The sequence below is a fragment of the Branchiostoma belcheri genome, unplaced genomic scaffold (genome assembly GCF_001625305.1).
Source record: "Branchiostoma belcheri isolate BF01 breed outbred unplaced genomic scaffold, Haploidv18h27 scaffold64, whole genome shotgun sequence".
Classification (NCBI taxonomy): Eukaryota; Metazoa; Chordata; class Leptocardii; order Amphioxiformes; family Branchiostomatidae; genus Branchiostoma; species Branchiostoma belcheri.
Window position 1 is genome coordinate 225,558 of NW_017804287.1, and position 12,580 is coordinate 238,137.

At 36.5% G+C, this 12,580-nt stretch overlaps 1 protein-coding gene across 7 annotated transcripts in view; it reads right to left on the bottom strand.

Moving 5' to 3' along the window:
* LOC109483429 (protein kinase C alpha type-like) overlaps window positions 1-12,580 on the bottom strand; it is a 60,067-nt gene that overhangs the window by 26,712 nt on the left and 20,775 nt on the right. The window lies entirely within an intron of this gene.

Sequence of the window (12,580 nt, forward strand, 5' to 3'; positions counted from 1 at the left end):
TTTTGATCTCACAAACAAATCAAACTTACCTGAAGTTTTGACTTTGTCGCTCCAGTCTTTGTCATTCATTTAAAGAAATGAATTTTTGGTTTATCTGTTTATTATTTATCATTTTTTAATATATATGTGGTATATTTTTAATTTTATTTTTAAAAAAATGATATGCATATCACAAATTAATCATCTATTACGGTAAATGAACATAAATTAGACTAAATGTAATTATTATCAAAACACCAAGAAATAAACAAAACAACCAAAAGACAAAATAATAAAATCCCACTAAACTGGTATCACATCATTTAATATTTAATAACTAAATGAATATAATAATCATTTAAGCTTTTTGCAAGAAATTCAAAAATATCCAGGAGAAAGGAAAAACATTAAACAAAAAAATAAACTGAAGTAAGACATACTAGATAATGTAGATTGTAATTAGGTAAGATCATTCAATTATGAAATTTTTGAATATCAAAAGAGTTAACGTTGGAAAATTTTCTTAATGTTTGAATCAAGGTTTTCAATTGGACATAGTTTACATAAAGTTTACTTACTGAGGCCTTACCAGGTATCAATGCATAACATCTGTTTCAGATTGTAGCTAGAATTCAAGGACAGCTACACCCTTAAATCACCCAAGGCCACACACACATCTAAATATAGACATTACATTCAGATGATGCCAAGATTTGGACACAGACTCTAGCTACCTGATTTTATCTTGGCTTTCATGTCATTTCTGCCAATGGCACAAACATGTAAAATTGAGGGTATACATTAACTAGTAGCATGGGACCTGGTATAAAGCTAAATAAAGAAAATATCACATAATCTTGGTATAAGAGGTTTTGCTTTGAATTCTGATTTTATGTCTCTGATGAAAAGAAAGAAAAATCCTGTCTGTAATATGACTAGTACCTGTATTCCCAGCAATGGATAGGAATGGACACACGTGTAGAAACACCTGTTACTAGGCTGTTGGACACCTGTTCTTAACCTGATGTCCACTGCATTCCCAGGTATGGTTAGACATGGACACACATGTTATATACAACACCTGTTACTAGTCTGTTCTGCACCTGACTTGACCTATTGTCATCAACTGCATTCTCAACAAGCATATTTGGCACACCTATTACTAGTCTGTTTTACACCTGCTACTGACTTGGTGTCACAACTACATGTACATGTACATTCCTAAATGGACAAGCTTGTAGCATATCTGTTGTTTGTCTGTGGTATACACCTGATCTTGGCATGTTGTAAATTGTATAATTCCCATCAATGGTTAGATATGGACAATCCTGTAGCACATCTCTTACTTAGTTGTACACCTGTTCTTGACCTGTTGTCACCTGTTGTCACCTGTAATTCCAGCTTTAGTAAGGCCCTGTTCATACTAAGCTTTGCAGGGGCAGTTCCAAGCTGAATCCACCTGAGCAGGATTAACGTGGCCCCGTATGACGGCCCAAATGACACTGAAACCAGCTCTATCTTAACCAATGCCTCCGGGAGGTACAATGTAGTTTTTAAGGCGGCTTGAGCGTCCTTGAAGTCTGAAATGCATTGCGACTTTGCATATTGTTTACATGCATGGGGCTATGTGTGATTTGGCAGGTATTTCTGCGCCTGTCCATCTGACATGTCCTTTTCTATTGCTAGAATATTTTGCTGATCCTAGGGCATACTTGCTGCTAGAATTGGTCGGCGAGTTTGGTGTCTGAATGCTTCTGAGACGATTGTGACCAACTTCTGATCATATAAGCACAATGTCACTTTTAATCTTTTGATTAAAGTACAATAATTGTACTAAATTCGATAACAGGCAGTGTTTAGATCAGGTCTGAGGTATACAACTTACATGTACCCGAATCCAATTTCAAGGCTTATTATGAACAGGGCCTAAGACATTGTCAAGCTTTTATAGCACACCTGTTACAGTAACTATGACGTCAACTGCACACCAGGTCCTGTTCTTAATCTGCAGAAAAGGCTACTGTAATATGTAAAGAGCTTTGTCAACAGTCAGTCCTGTTGGATTTATATAGCCTCGTTGACCTATGACAGATGTGACTATGCCTCAGTAATTACATGTACTAGTAATTTACCTGGTCAGTTTTCATTTGTCAAAAATCAATCATGTTGTGTGGCAGTATTGACCAGACAGGTGTCCTATATCATGATACAAACCAGGTGTTTTAACCCAACAGAATTACTGGTAATAAGCTGGTGGAAAAGATTCCCTGTGTTTTTTCACATTTTAAGACAAGAACTTAGGGTACTTAATGATTGAAAAGATTGATTGGTAGTTGTTTCTGTGTAACTGATACATGTACAATCAATCATGTACAACTACATAATGCATAGGTTGTACATACATGTTACTACTTGTATATAATAATAATAACAGCTGTTGCTATTACTGACCACAGATTCATCAAATAAAGAGCATTATCAATCTGCTTTTGTTCAGGAAACACTAAAATATTGATAAGCATACTTGGTCATCTTACACATGCTTTAAGTTAAACTATGATCTCCAGACCTGTTGAGCAATGATTGAGTGACCAAAAGTCTCATTTCTATAAGTTCAGATGAATTTGAAATTGAAAAACTTGTATTTTGAAAGTGTGTTTATTGTCTTTTAAATCAAACTACTGGAATTGCTTCATGGACCATATTCAATGCCATAGCTGTCTTACCAATTCTATTTTCTAGTGGTCACTCAATGGTCTTCTGAATCTGATCAAGTAAAAAAAAAGAGTTTGCTCAATTTTGTTTTAAAAGCAAAAAATGGCCATAATCATCACCATATCTCTACAGCAGTGCCAATTGTATACTAGCATAATATATTAAGTATATTACATGTGTATCACCTGTGTGCTTCATATCTCGTTGTTAATACTTTTAATATTAGTAACCTCAAAAAAAAAGTCATGTGTACTAACTTAAGGCTAATGTTACAAAGAGATGTACTCCACCATAATACTACTAGTAGTACTACTAATAGTCTGCTTTATGACTGAATTGTGTGACTAGCTTTTATAGTGCAGCTACCTATAGCCACCAACAGGTGCTTTCTGGTACCTGGTAGCGACTCACACCTTAGATTCTGGCTGCCATTGAGGTCCGCATGTGACGGGGGCAGACGTTAACCTACCCAGCAGGGCTAGGGAATTTTCCCATGATCCCGTGCCAGGTTGTAGAGTGTTGTATCTCCCACTAAAAAACTTCTTTACCTAATATGGTCAAGAGGGGCATTGATGTTAATAACATGAGTGGATGCTACAGTAACTCAGGGCTCAGTGTGTCAACAGTTATTAATGGCACAGTGCAAGTCGCAGACAGAGGAAAAATGTCCTGACTTCTTATAAGCATGATGCAGTAAATGACAAAAGAAACTGGTGAGCTACTAAATTCAAATTGAGTTAAAATTATCTAATGCCAGCTAAGAAAAGAAGCCGGGATTGAAATTATCATTACAAAAACATAATTTATATGTATGATATCAATAGGATCTAAGGCCCTCTGATGTTGCTAAAAACAATCCCAAAGATTTTAAATCACTGAACAAAAAATCTTGAAATTAAAGCAAAAACAGAATAAAAGTTCATAATGGCTAATACAATTCAGAAAGAAAAGATTTTAACCATCAGAAAAATTTCCTGCCAAATCAGTATTTATATTACACATGCTACAAAATGCAGAAACTTTTGTGGTGGTTATATTTTTTTCCGATTTCCAAAGCGAATTCATGACAATGCGAGTTCCTGTACTATTACAGGATTGTTTCAACAACAAAGTAATCTAAAATACAGCAAAAACTCCATTTTCCCTTCTACTACGAACAAAATTACTGGATGTACAGTAAATAAGACATATGAAAGACCCTGATACCTCTACGAGCAATACCTACATATCAGCCTCACTTACGACCTTTCCTCAATAGACTCACATGTAGATAAACGTTCAAAAGCCTCCGGCCTGTCATCCTCTATTCAGTCCTCAAGCCAATTTGAAAAGACTCTGGGACAATAAAAGCATATTTTGCAGAAAGACCATCCATCTAATCCCTTACACTGAGTGGGGGATAGATTCTATCTCAACACTTAGAGCCATTCGATGCCAGAGGCAGCGACATCTATAAACTGTGGGCTACTGTTAACGTACATTGAGCCTGAATGTATATCATACTTCATCGTTCCAGCACAAAATGCTAGATCCGTCATGTACATGTAACTGTCTGCGTGAATTATATTACGGACTATGCAATTCCACTGCGAGCATTTCAGGGAAATATGAATGCAGAGCAGAGAACTTCTAAAAGCAAATGGGTAAATAACTTCTTTTGGGAGTGTTGCTTTGATTTTGAGTGATGTTTATACTAGAGTGTCTGGTCTATATGCAGAAAAAGTCCAGCCAAGTTACCTAGATGTGTAGAGACTGCACAAATATACATTATATTAAATAAGATGAATAAATCCCCATATAGTGAGTGAGAGAGTACTAAGTTCTTCCTGAGTGTTGCTAAAATTATACGAATCGGATATGGATTTTATCAAGTCAAGTCTAGGCAATGCCTTGTATCATTGTAATTATTACCAGCTACCTTGACAGTCAGCTTCATGTATTGAGTGCATTATGCTCACCTGACCTCAAGATGACTCATTCGCTGACACGAAAACTATGCGGAAATGCCTCGGGTCCTAAAATAGCCAAAGTTAGCGTTTAGACAAAACAGTAAGCTGTCATGTCGTGTGTCTACAAGGAAACGTTTTACTAATTGCACAGGGAAAAGATTTTAAAGATTGCTTTGACTGAAAACAGAACCCAGCAAGCAAACACAATTTTCCAACATTGAGATCCAGAGAACTTACATTACATTAATGATTGATATGTTAGTTTTGTAAACTTTGTCCGACTGTACAAAAATGTACTTACCCTATGCATAAGGTAAATTTACCCAATGACCACAATTCATATTAACTCTTTTGGTATCCATTTGAACAACTCTTTACAATGTTAATATTGTCATAATCTCCTAGTCGTTCTACATTAAACATCATTTCTACAGCACTCAGAGATTGGCTATATTTCTGTGTTTTCTAGTATATTTTACTGTATACAATTGTTTCACCATTCACGCCCCCCCCCACCCCACCACACACACACACGTACACACGAGTTGCCTTATGGACAATTTTATCAGTAACAATTGAAAATAATTGACTTGTAGTTGAAATTTTTTCATTGTATCTACTAGTACTAGTAAATACATGTATTTAAATTCTAGTGTTGTACATTTTCAACTGTCGTGCATAAAAATATGATTAATATAAATAATTTGTGGCCTTACCAGCAGACCAAATATTACATTATCAATATCATATCTCAGAAAGTATGTTAAGAAGCTGATTTGGTATTCTGCCATAAACAAGTCCACTTCGCCAACCTGGGGATTTCCATATCAATGAGGGTTTTAATCCCTAAGCCCCTACTTTACTCCTCTCTTCCTAGACACAAGTGCTTACTAGGCCATCCCAATCCACTGTGTTGGATCTTGGATATTTGAAGACAAAAATAAAGTTGAACTCAGGAATGATTTTATAGTTAGTTTTGAGGACTTCACTAAGTGTGATATCTTAAACAATAATAAGATCTTTTTTTTTTAAATCTCAAGATTTGCATCTTGAGTTTTTTTTTCATAAATTTTTTAATTTTTCAACATTTAGGCTGTGTATGTCATCATTGTCTCATAGATACAAAATGTAACTGTACTTAATAGTACATTATTAAATTAAATGTAACTTTTCCATTTTACACAGTCAAAATCTCGAAGCATTTAAGTAAAAACTTGCTTTGCTCAGTTCAAAATAATATAACCTTTTGGCAAAGATATTAAATTTCCATCTTTTGGTTTCCTTTTTATGACTCAGACTCAAAATTTGATAAATCAATGTGGCCTAATTGAATGATTTTTGATGTATATTAATTGAAATCTTTCATGGGACCATGTCCTAAAATAGAAATCATACATAATGGTGCTTAGGGAAGTCATAAAATCAATTAACATCAAAAGTAAATCTGACACAAAATCCATACCTGATTGAAAGCAATGAACAATCTTTGTAAAAATCTTATCATTTGAAAACATGTAGGAACAGATACAAAGAAACTGATTTTAAGGAGGTAAATCTGTCATATTTCTATTGACATACGGTTATTTTTCATTTGTGTATAAATCTTGCCTTTAATCTTTTATGCAGTATGACAAGATTTAGAAGCTTTGTATCATTAGTTACATTTTGCATATTTTGTCTGATATTTCAACATGAAACATGAGACTTTCATTATTGTCATCATGTCAAAACTACAAATTGATAAAAAAACTGCTGTGAATATTTAAAAATCTACAGTAATTCATGTAGTACATGTGTCTTCTTTTTTCTCTACTGCTTGCTGACATGATAAATTAATGCTGTCAAACTTGTGCCAATCTGGGTTGGGATGAAATTGTCTGTGAATAAGTAACCTGTGTGTGTGGACCACCTGAAGATCATTACGATCAACCCTACTGTTTACAAACTTGCTTGACCTGCGTCAAACCAAACAATGCTGAGCAACACAAATGACACAAATTGTCACTTGGAGTTTTATTGCTTCCTGTCTGAGTCTTGACTAACGTAAGGGACGGCGAATTTCTCTGAACCAGTTAAGCCGCCTGACTGAATTTTTTAGGTTATCAATCATGTCGACTTGTCAGCGTGCCAAAGTAGTTGTAAGACCTGAGTAATACCACCTGCACCTGTACTGGTAAAATTGTACCGTACATACGTCACAGGGCTCAAAATACTTTTTTTCTGCACACCTGTACTGATTACTTAGTAGCGTTTAGACAAAACAGTATGTCATGTCTTTATATAAGTAAAACGTTTCCTTGTACATGACATACTGTTTTGTCTAAACGCTAACCAGTGCAGGTGTGCTGAAAAAAGTATTCATTGCACAGGGAAAAGAATTCAAAGATTGCTTTGACTGGAAAATAACAGACATTTGCAACCAAAACAAACAAAATTAATACTACCTGCACTTTAGGTATTCTACAGGTACATCACAGGGCTTGAAATACTTTCTGCATACCTAAAATGGTGCAGGCAACATTGAAAATTACCTGCACCAGACAAATTTTACCTGCAATACTCATAAAGTATGCACGGATAATACTGAAACCAGAAACCATTGCCATTGTGTGTAATTCTTTCAAACTTCAGTGTACATGTAGGTAGTGAAAGTCAATGCATCAAATAAAAATCCAAGTTAGCACATCCGCAAAAATTTTGGATAGAAAGCTAGAGTAGATTAGGTCGAGCCAGGTCGTAAGGAATATCGCATGGAGCTTTTAACATATTCCGGTGACCCAGATTTCACCATTAGCTGGGACTACATATACCTCACAGAGCAATTTAATTTAACAGATGGAAACATGAAATCAGAGATCTCAGACTTCCGGGAAGTGTTTTGTGTTTCCATGAATTTATTGGAACAACCAAAAAGATTGTATGCCATTACAACTTTAAAGTTTAATGGGAATAGCATAAAAGGATAGAAACTGTGTAGAGTTGCACTCATTCATGCAATCCTGATTGGCTTCCTGAATTCCCCCATGTCAACCTCTTATTCCTGCTGACTCCCAGTCAGATTCTTGAACCTTCAAGTTCACCCCATTTCCTGTGTCTGACCTGTTGACATCCTGTCATTCTGCCTGTCAATCTATCCCCCACCCACATGCTATCAACCCAGTAGACTCTGTCTGAACAAAAAAATACACACAGCTCAGCCATCCTAAACTGTTAAAATACTTTCATATAGCACTGAAGTAATTAAACAGGTGCATGAGCAAGTGACATCTGCATCAATAGCTATAGACTTCAGAAATCATGATCCTAAGCTTATAATACATGGGGAGGGAAGCAACAGCATTTTTCTGAGTGTCATGTATTAAGCCAACCTAATTCCATGTTATTTGCAGGCACAAAATGTTCTGATTTAGTGTAAAGTGAAATATGTGTGCAATTGCAACTTTGCATTTCTTTCCCTGAACAATGATAAGTCAAAGATGTCAGACTTCCAGGATGTATTCATGATGGGTTTTTGTGACCTTCAAATTCGCAAACCTTAGGAGAGTGTGGAGGGGATTGTATAATATTATTTCAATCAGGTATCGGTATTACACCACTTCCTGAATTCCCCCACATACCACCCACCAACTCCCACCCAGTGCATGCTGGGTCACCTTTAGGCTTGTTAATCAACTGTCAAAATCACTTTCCACCCACCATGCAACCATAGCTATATAGGACAAGCAGACACACAAACCCACAACTCAGCCACTCAAAACAATACATTGTATTTGAACCCTACCCGAAGTGATAACTGTAAAGAGTATATATTAACAATATATTTGTATTTACAGTATGTATTGATAAATAAAGCATTTAATCTACATGTCGGGGACAAGGGCATTCAGGTCGTAGCTTAATACATAACAATGGTTGCTTTCTACAACACGAAAACAACTTCAGTCACATGAGGCTTTGCCCTGGGCAATAAATGTGACCTATATTGTCTGCATCGCACATTGCTGTATAAACTATGAATGTGCTTTTCAGATGCATCTTGGGGCTTTCTTAGCATTAATTTAAACCTCTAAGTAGTTGAGATGAGCCATGACATGTTAGCCTTAAACCATCTCAAATTCCAAGCAATCTATACTTTCTTCCAAGTGCATGATGAAATCTGCTCACATCTGTTTCACACACATGTAAACCCCGTCCTGCCCTCTTACACATAACATACCATTAGGGTCACAAGCTGGAAGTTGTCAGGCTGACATGTAACAACCTAGAGGCACCAGGCACGCTAACATGAAGGCTAACATAAAGGCTTGAAATACTGCCATTCTGTTTGTTTTCTTACTGTGTGACCGAATTATGAACCGACATTCTTTCAGCTTGCAAAATTGAAAGTTTCTTTATGTTTTATTTGAAATGTTCATGAAGATTACAGGTTAACAGGTGGTTGATAGCAGCACTAGCCTAACAGTGACAATTCTTATAATACTAAGTTCTGAGTTTTGGCTGAATTTTTGGTGAAACAAAATTAGCTTTCACACTGGACAACATACAATTCCATTGCTGTTTTAGTGTTTGTTGAGATTTATCACATTTGTGGAAGGTTCATGGACAAGATGGCAACCCAGAGACCTGACTGTAAGGTTTCAACCACTCACAATAGGAAAGATCTTGTCGATAAGTGTGGTGGGATCTTTAATGTGCTTGAGGCTCAAACACGGCTCATGGCTTATTGAGATTTACCACATTTATAGAAGGTTTGATGTGATGACATGTGACCTTTCCAAGATGTCAACTCAGAGAAGAAGAAAAATACTGTACAGTACTGGTAAAAGGTTTCAACCACTCACACCTGGATGGACCCCTACTCTTCTCGATTTAGTATGGTGGGATCTTTCCGTGCTTGAGGGGTGCTTAGGCTGTCCTCAAACACAGGACCTACAGCTTTACGAGCAATCCCAGAGGACGTCCCTAACTGAAACCAGCTGGTACTCATTTTCGCCTGAGTTAAATGCTGACATCCGTCACCACAAATGGAGTTCAAAGGTTTCAGGAGCAGAGTCATATATCAGATCCATGGAAGTCAAATTCTGTGACCTTCAATAATTCACAACAACAATCATCAAAACATCACGCTGCCGCTGGATTAAGTTGTTCCAGTGAAGGAATTTCTACCCATTAAGATAGACTGGAAATACAAAAGGTTACAATAATGTCAACCACACATTCCGATCCCAGAGGAGGCCCCCAACAAGACCTCAAAAACCACCAAATGACGTCAAAATCAAACCACACCACTCCCTGGAGATTGTTTGGATACCTTGGCAGACTCTTATCGAGTCCATCTGAAACAGCAGGTCTACTTTTAGCTATTGACAAAAGTCCAAAAATTGCTGATTTCATTCCATGTCCATCACCTTACTGTAACAAATCATTGTTGGACCATGCCTTGTTAGCAAATATACCAAGTCACGCACAAAAAACTCAAGTGTCATTTTTGAAGGGTAAGATATACTAAAGGATATGATGTATAAAGTAAAATAATAATAATGTTAAGTGTCATTTCAAATTTGTGTACCGCAGTGAAATGTCTTGAGCAACAAACTTAAAAGTATTACAGGGCTCGAAATATACATGTTTGCACAACTGCACTCATTGCACTAACATTGAAAATTACCTGCACCAGACAAAGTTTACCTGCACCACTTTTACGAAGTATGGATTATACTAAAAACTGTTCCATTTTTTTTCTATACTGGAACAGTACAGTATTAGTCAATGCCACAATCGAAGATCTACATTGTATATACACCTAGTACATGCGTATATGTGCCTACAACCCTTTGCACATAGTGCAGGTAGACATCAGAAATAACTGCAAATCCCCAATTTCACCTGTATTAGCCTGCATATGTGGGTGGTATTTCCAGCCCTGATTAAGTATGGTAGGTGGGTGGGAGGGCAAAGAACACCTGATGCCAATATATGCTTGAGGGCATCTAAGGTAAGGTATAGGGTGCATAAGGTGGGGTGGGGGTGGGGGGCACCGAAACACCTGTAATTACTATCAATTACCTATGAACCCTACCAAAACAACACATAACCTTCCCTTCTACTTTAACAAAGAAATTAAATCCCCAGAAAATAAACAAATAAGTCTTTAACATTTTTTCCAATCTTATCATAGGCCCAATAAGTTGTTTCCCAAAACATGAATGCCACAAGTTGTTCAGCAACTAAGAGATTATTTCTACTACAAGGTCATATGTGATTAACATAAGCCCTTAACGACAGTAAGGACATAACAAGGCAGCGGAAGATGGTATCGAGAGATAAGAAGCCGGACCAATTGTCCCAGTAATCAATCTAAAGAAAAGTTTTTTTTACACCTGTATAGCAAACCTTAAGTAGACCTCCTAGCAACAATCTGTGTGCACTTAGACCTATAACTCTTCAAGGCATTCAAATTTTTTTTCAACTGTTAGATTTTCCAAATTTGCGAGGTGGAAAAAATTGAATGCTCGTTCTAATATGTTGAAGTTACCTGTATATTCAATGTAATGTTTATCAAAAATAAATGTATTTTCTCGAGTTTCCCCAAACGGTGACACTCTACATATCTTGGAATCCTTTTTTCTGCATATAACAAGTTATACCTGCACTGATGCAGGTAGCACCAAAAATATAGACTTACGCCAGACAATTCTAGAGCTGCATAATCATTTTGAATGTTGTCATATCTGTTATGTTGAAGGAATTTCGACTAAAGAATGCACACCTGTGTTTTGAGGTATCTAATGTACCCTGCACTACCATGTTGAATTTTGAATGTTCTTAGCTAAAGACCAGGTACCACATGGAAAGTATGCAAACCATGTTGCCATTAGCTAGTGTTACATACTGATCTTTTGTGCAGGTTTGGGGCAGGTAGATACCAGAAACACCTGCGCAGCTACAATTTTATATGCACTAACCCATGTGCTGCAGCTTACTATAAAAAAAAAACAATTCACTTTCTACAGAATGTAATGATTAATTTAGATTCAAAAGAAGGCTTTCTAGTGTTATAAAATCATTCTACTGTAGAATTCATGCAGGAAATTGCATGGCGGAAAAATCAAGACAAAAAATCAGAAATGCATTACTTAAGGTAGTCTTAAAAACTCTCCTGAAGAACAATGATTTGTCTTATTTAAATTTTGACAATTTAATTAGTTTGGTTCAGTGGGACAGTATTGATTTTGATTGAAAGAAAAGGGGATGTCAGCAACAATGAGGAAAAAGTGAAATTAACAGAACCAACAGACTGTGAACAGGTAGGACTGGTTCAGCATGAAGACACAAAAAGGGCAAAGGTTAAAACTGTTTGGTATCCAGGGTGGCTGTTTAGTGTAAAAATTTCATGACTCACATTTCCCAGAATTTTCACAACATCCATGGTCCAATTCATGGTCTTTGGCTTAATGTGATATTAAATAAATGTACTTAATTTTGCGGCAGATATATTTCGCAGTAGGACAGAAAAGGAAGTTTTCTGCAGTGTTTCGAATCCATCTTTGAAACGATTTTGCAGCATAGTCGTAATAATACAATATTGCAGAAGAAAAACACAGCATTTTACAGTATCTGGCCAATCTGCAAACATTGGGAATCATACCAGCCAAGTATACCTAATAAGGTCAAAACCCAATGTCTGATACTGGCCCAGCCAAATGCTGGATATAAAATACGACCCACTTTGAATTGTATATTGGCAGAACGAAGTACTTACAGTTCACTTAGCTGAACATACCGTCATAAAAAATACTGTTAACGTCCCCCAAGGATCGATACTCGATTCAGAAGCCAAAACTTAAAGTGCAGCTTTCAACATTTCTGCCGCCTCAGGTATTTTTGTGTTAGCTATGAGGTCTAACAGAAAGCACTGGGAGGGGGGGGGTGATACG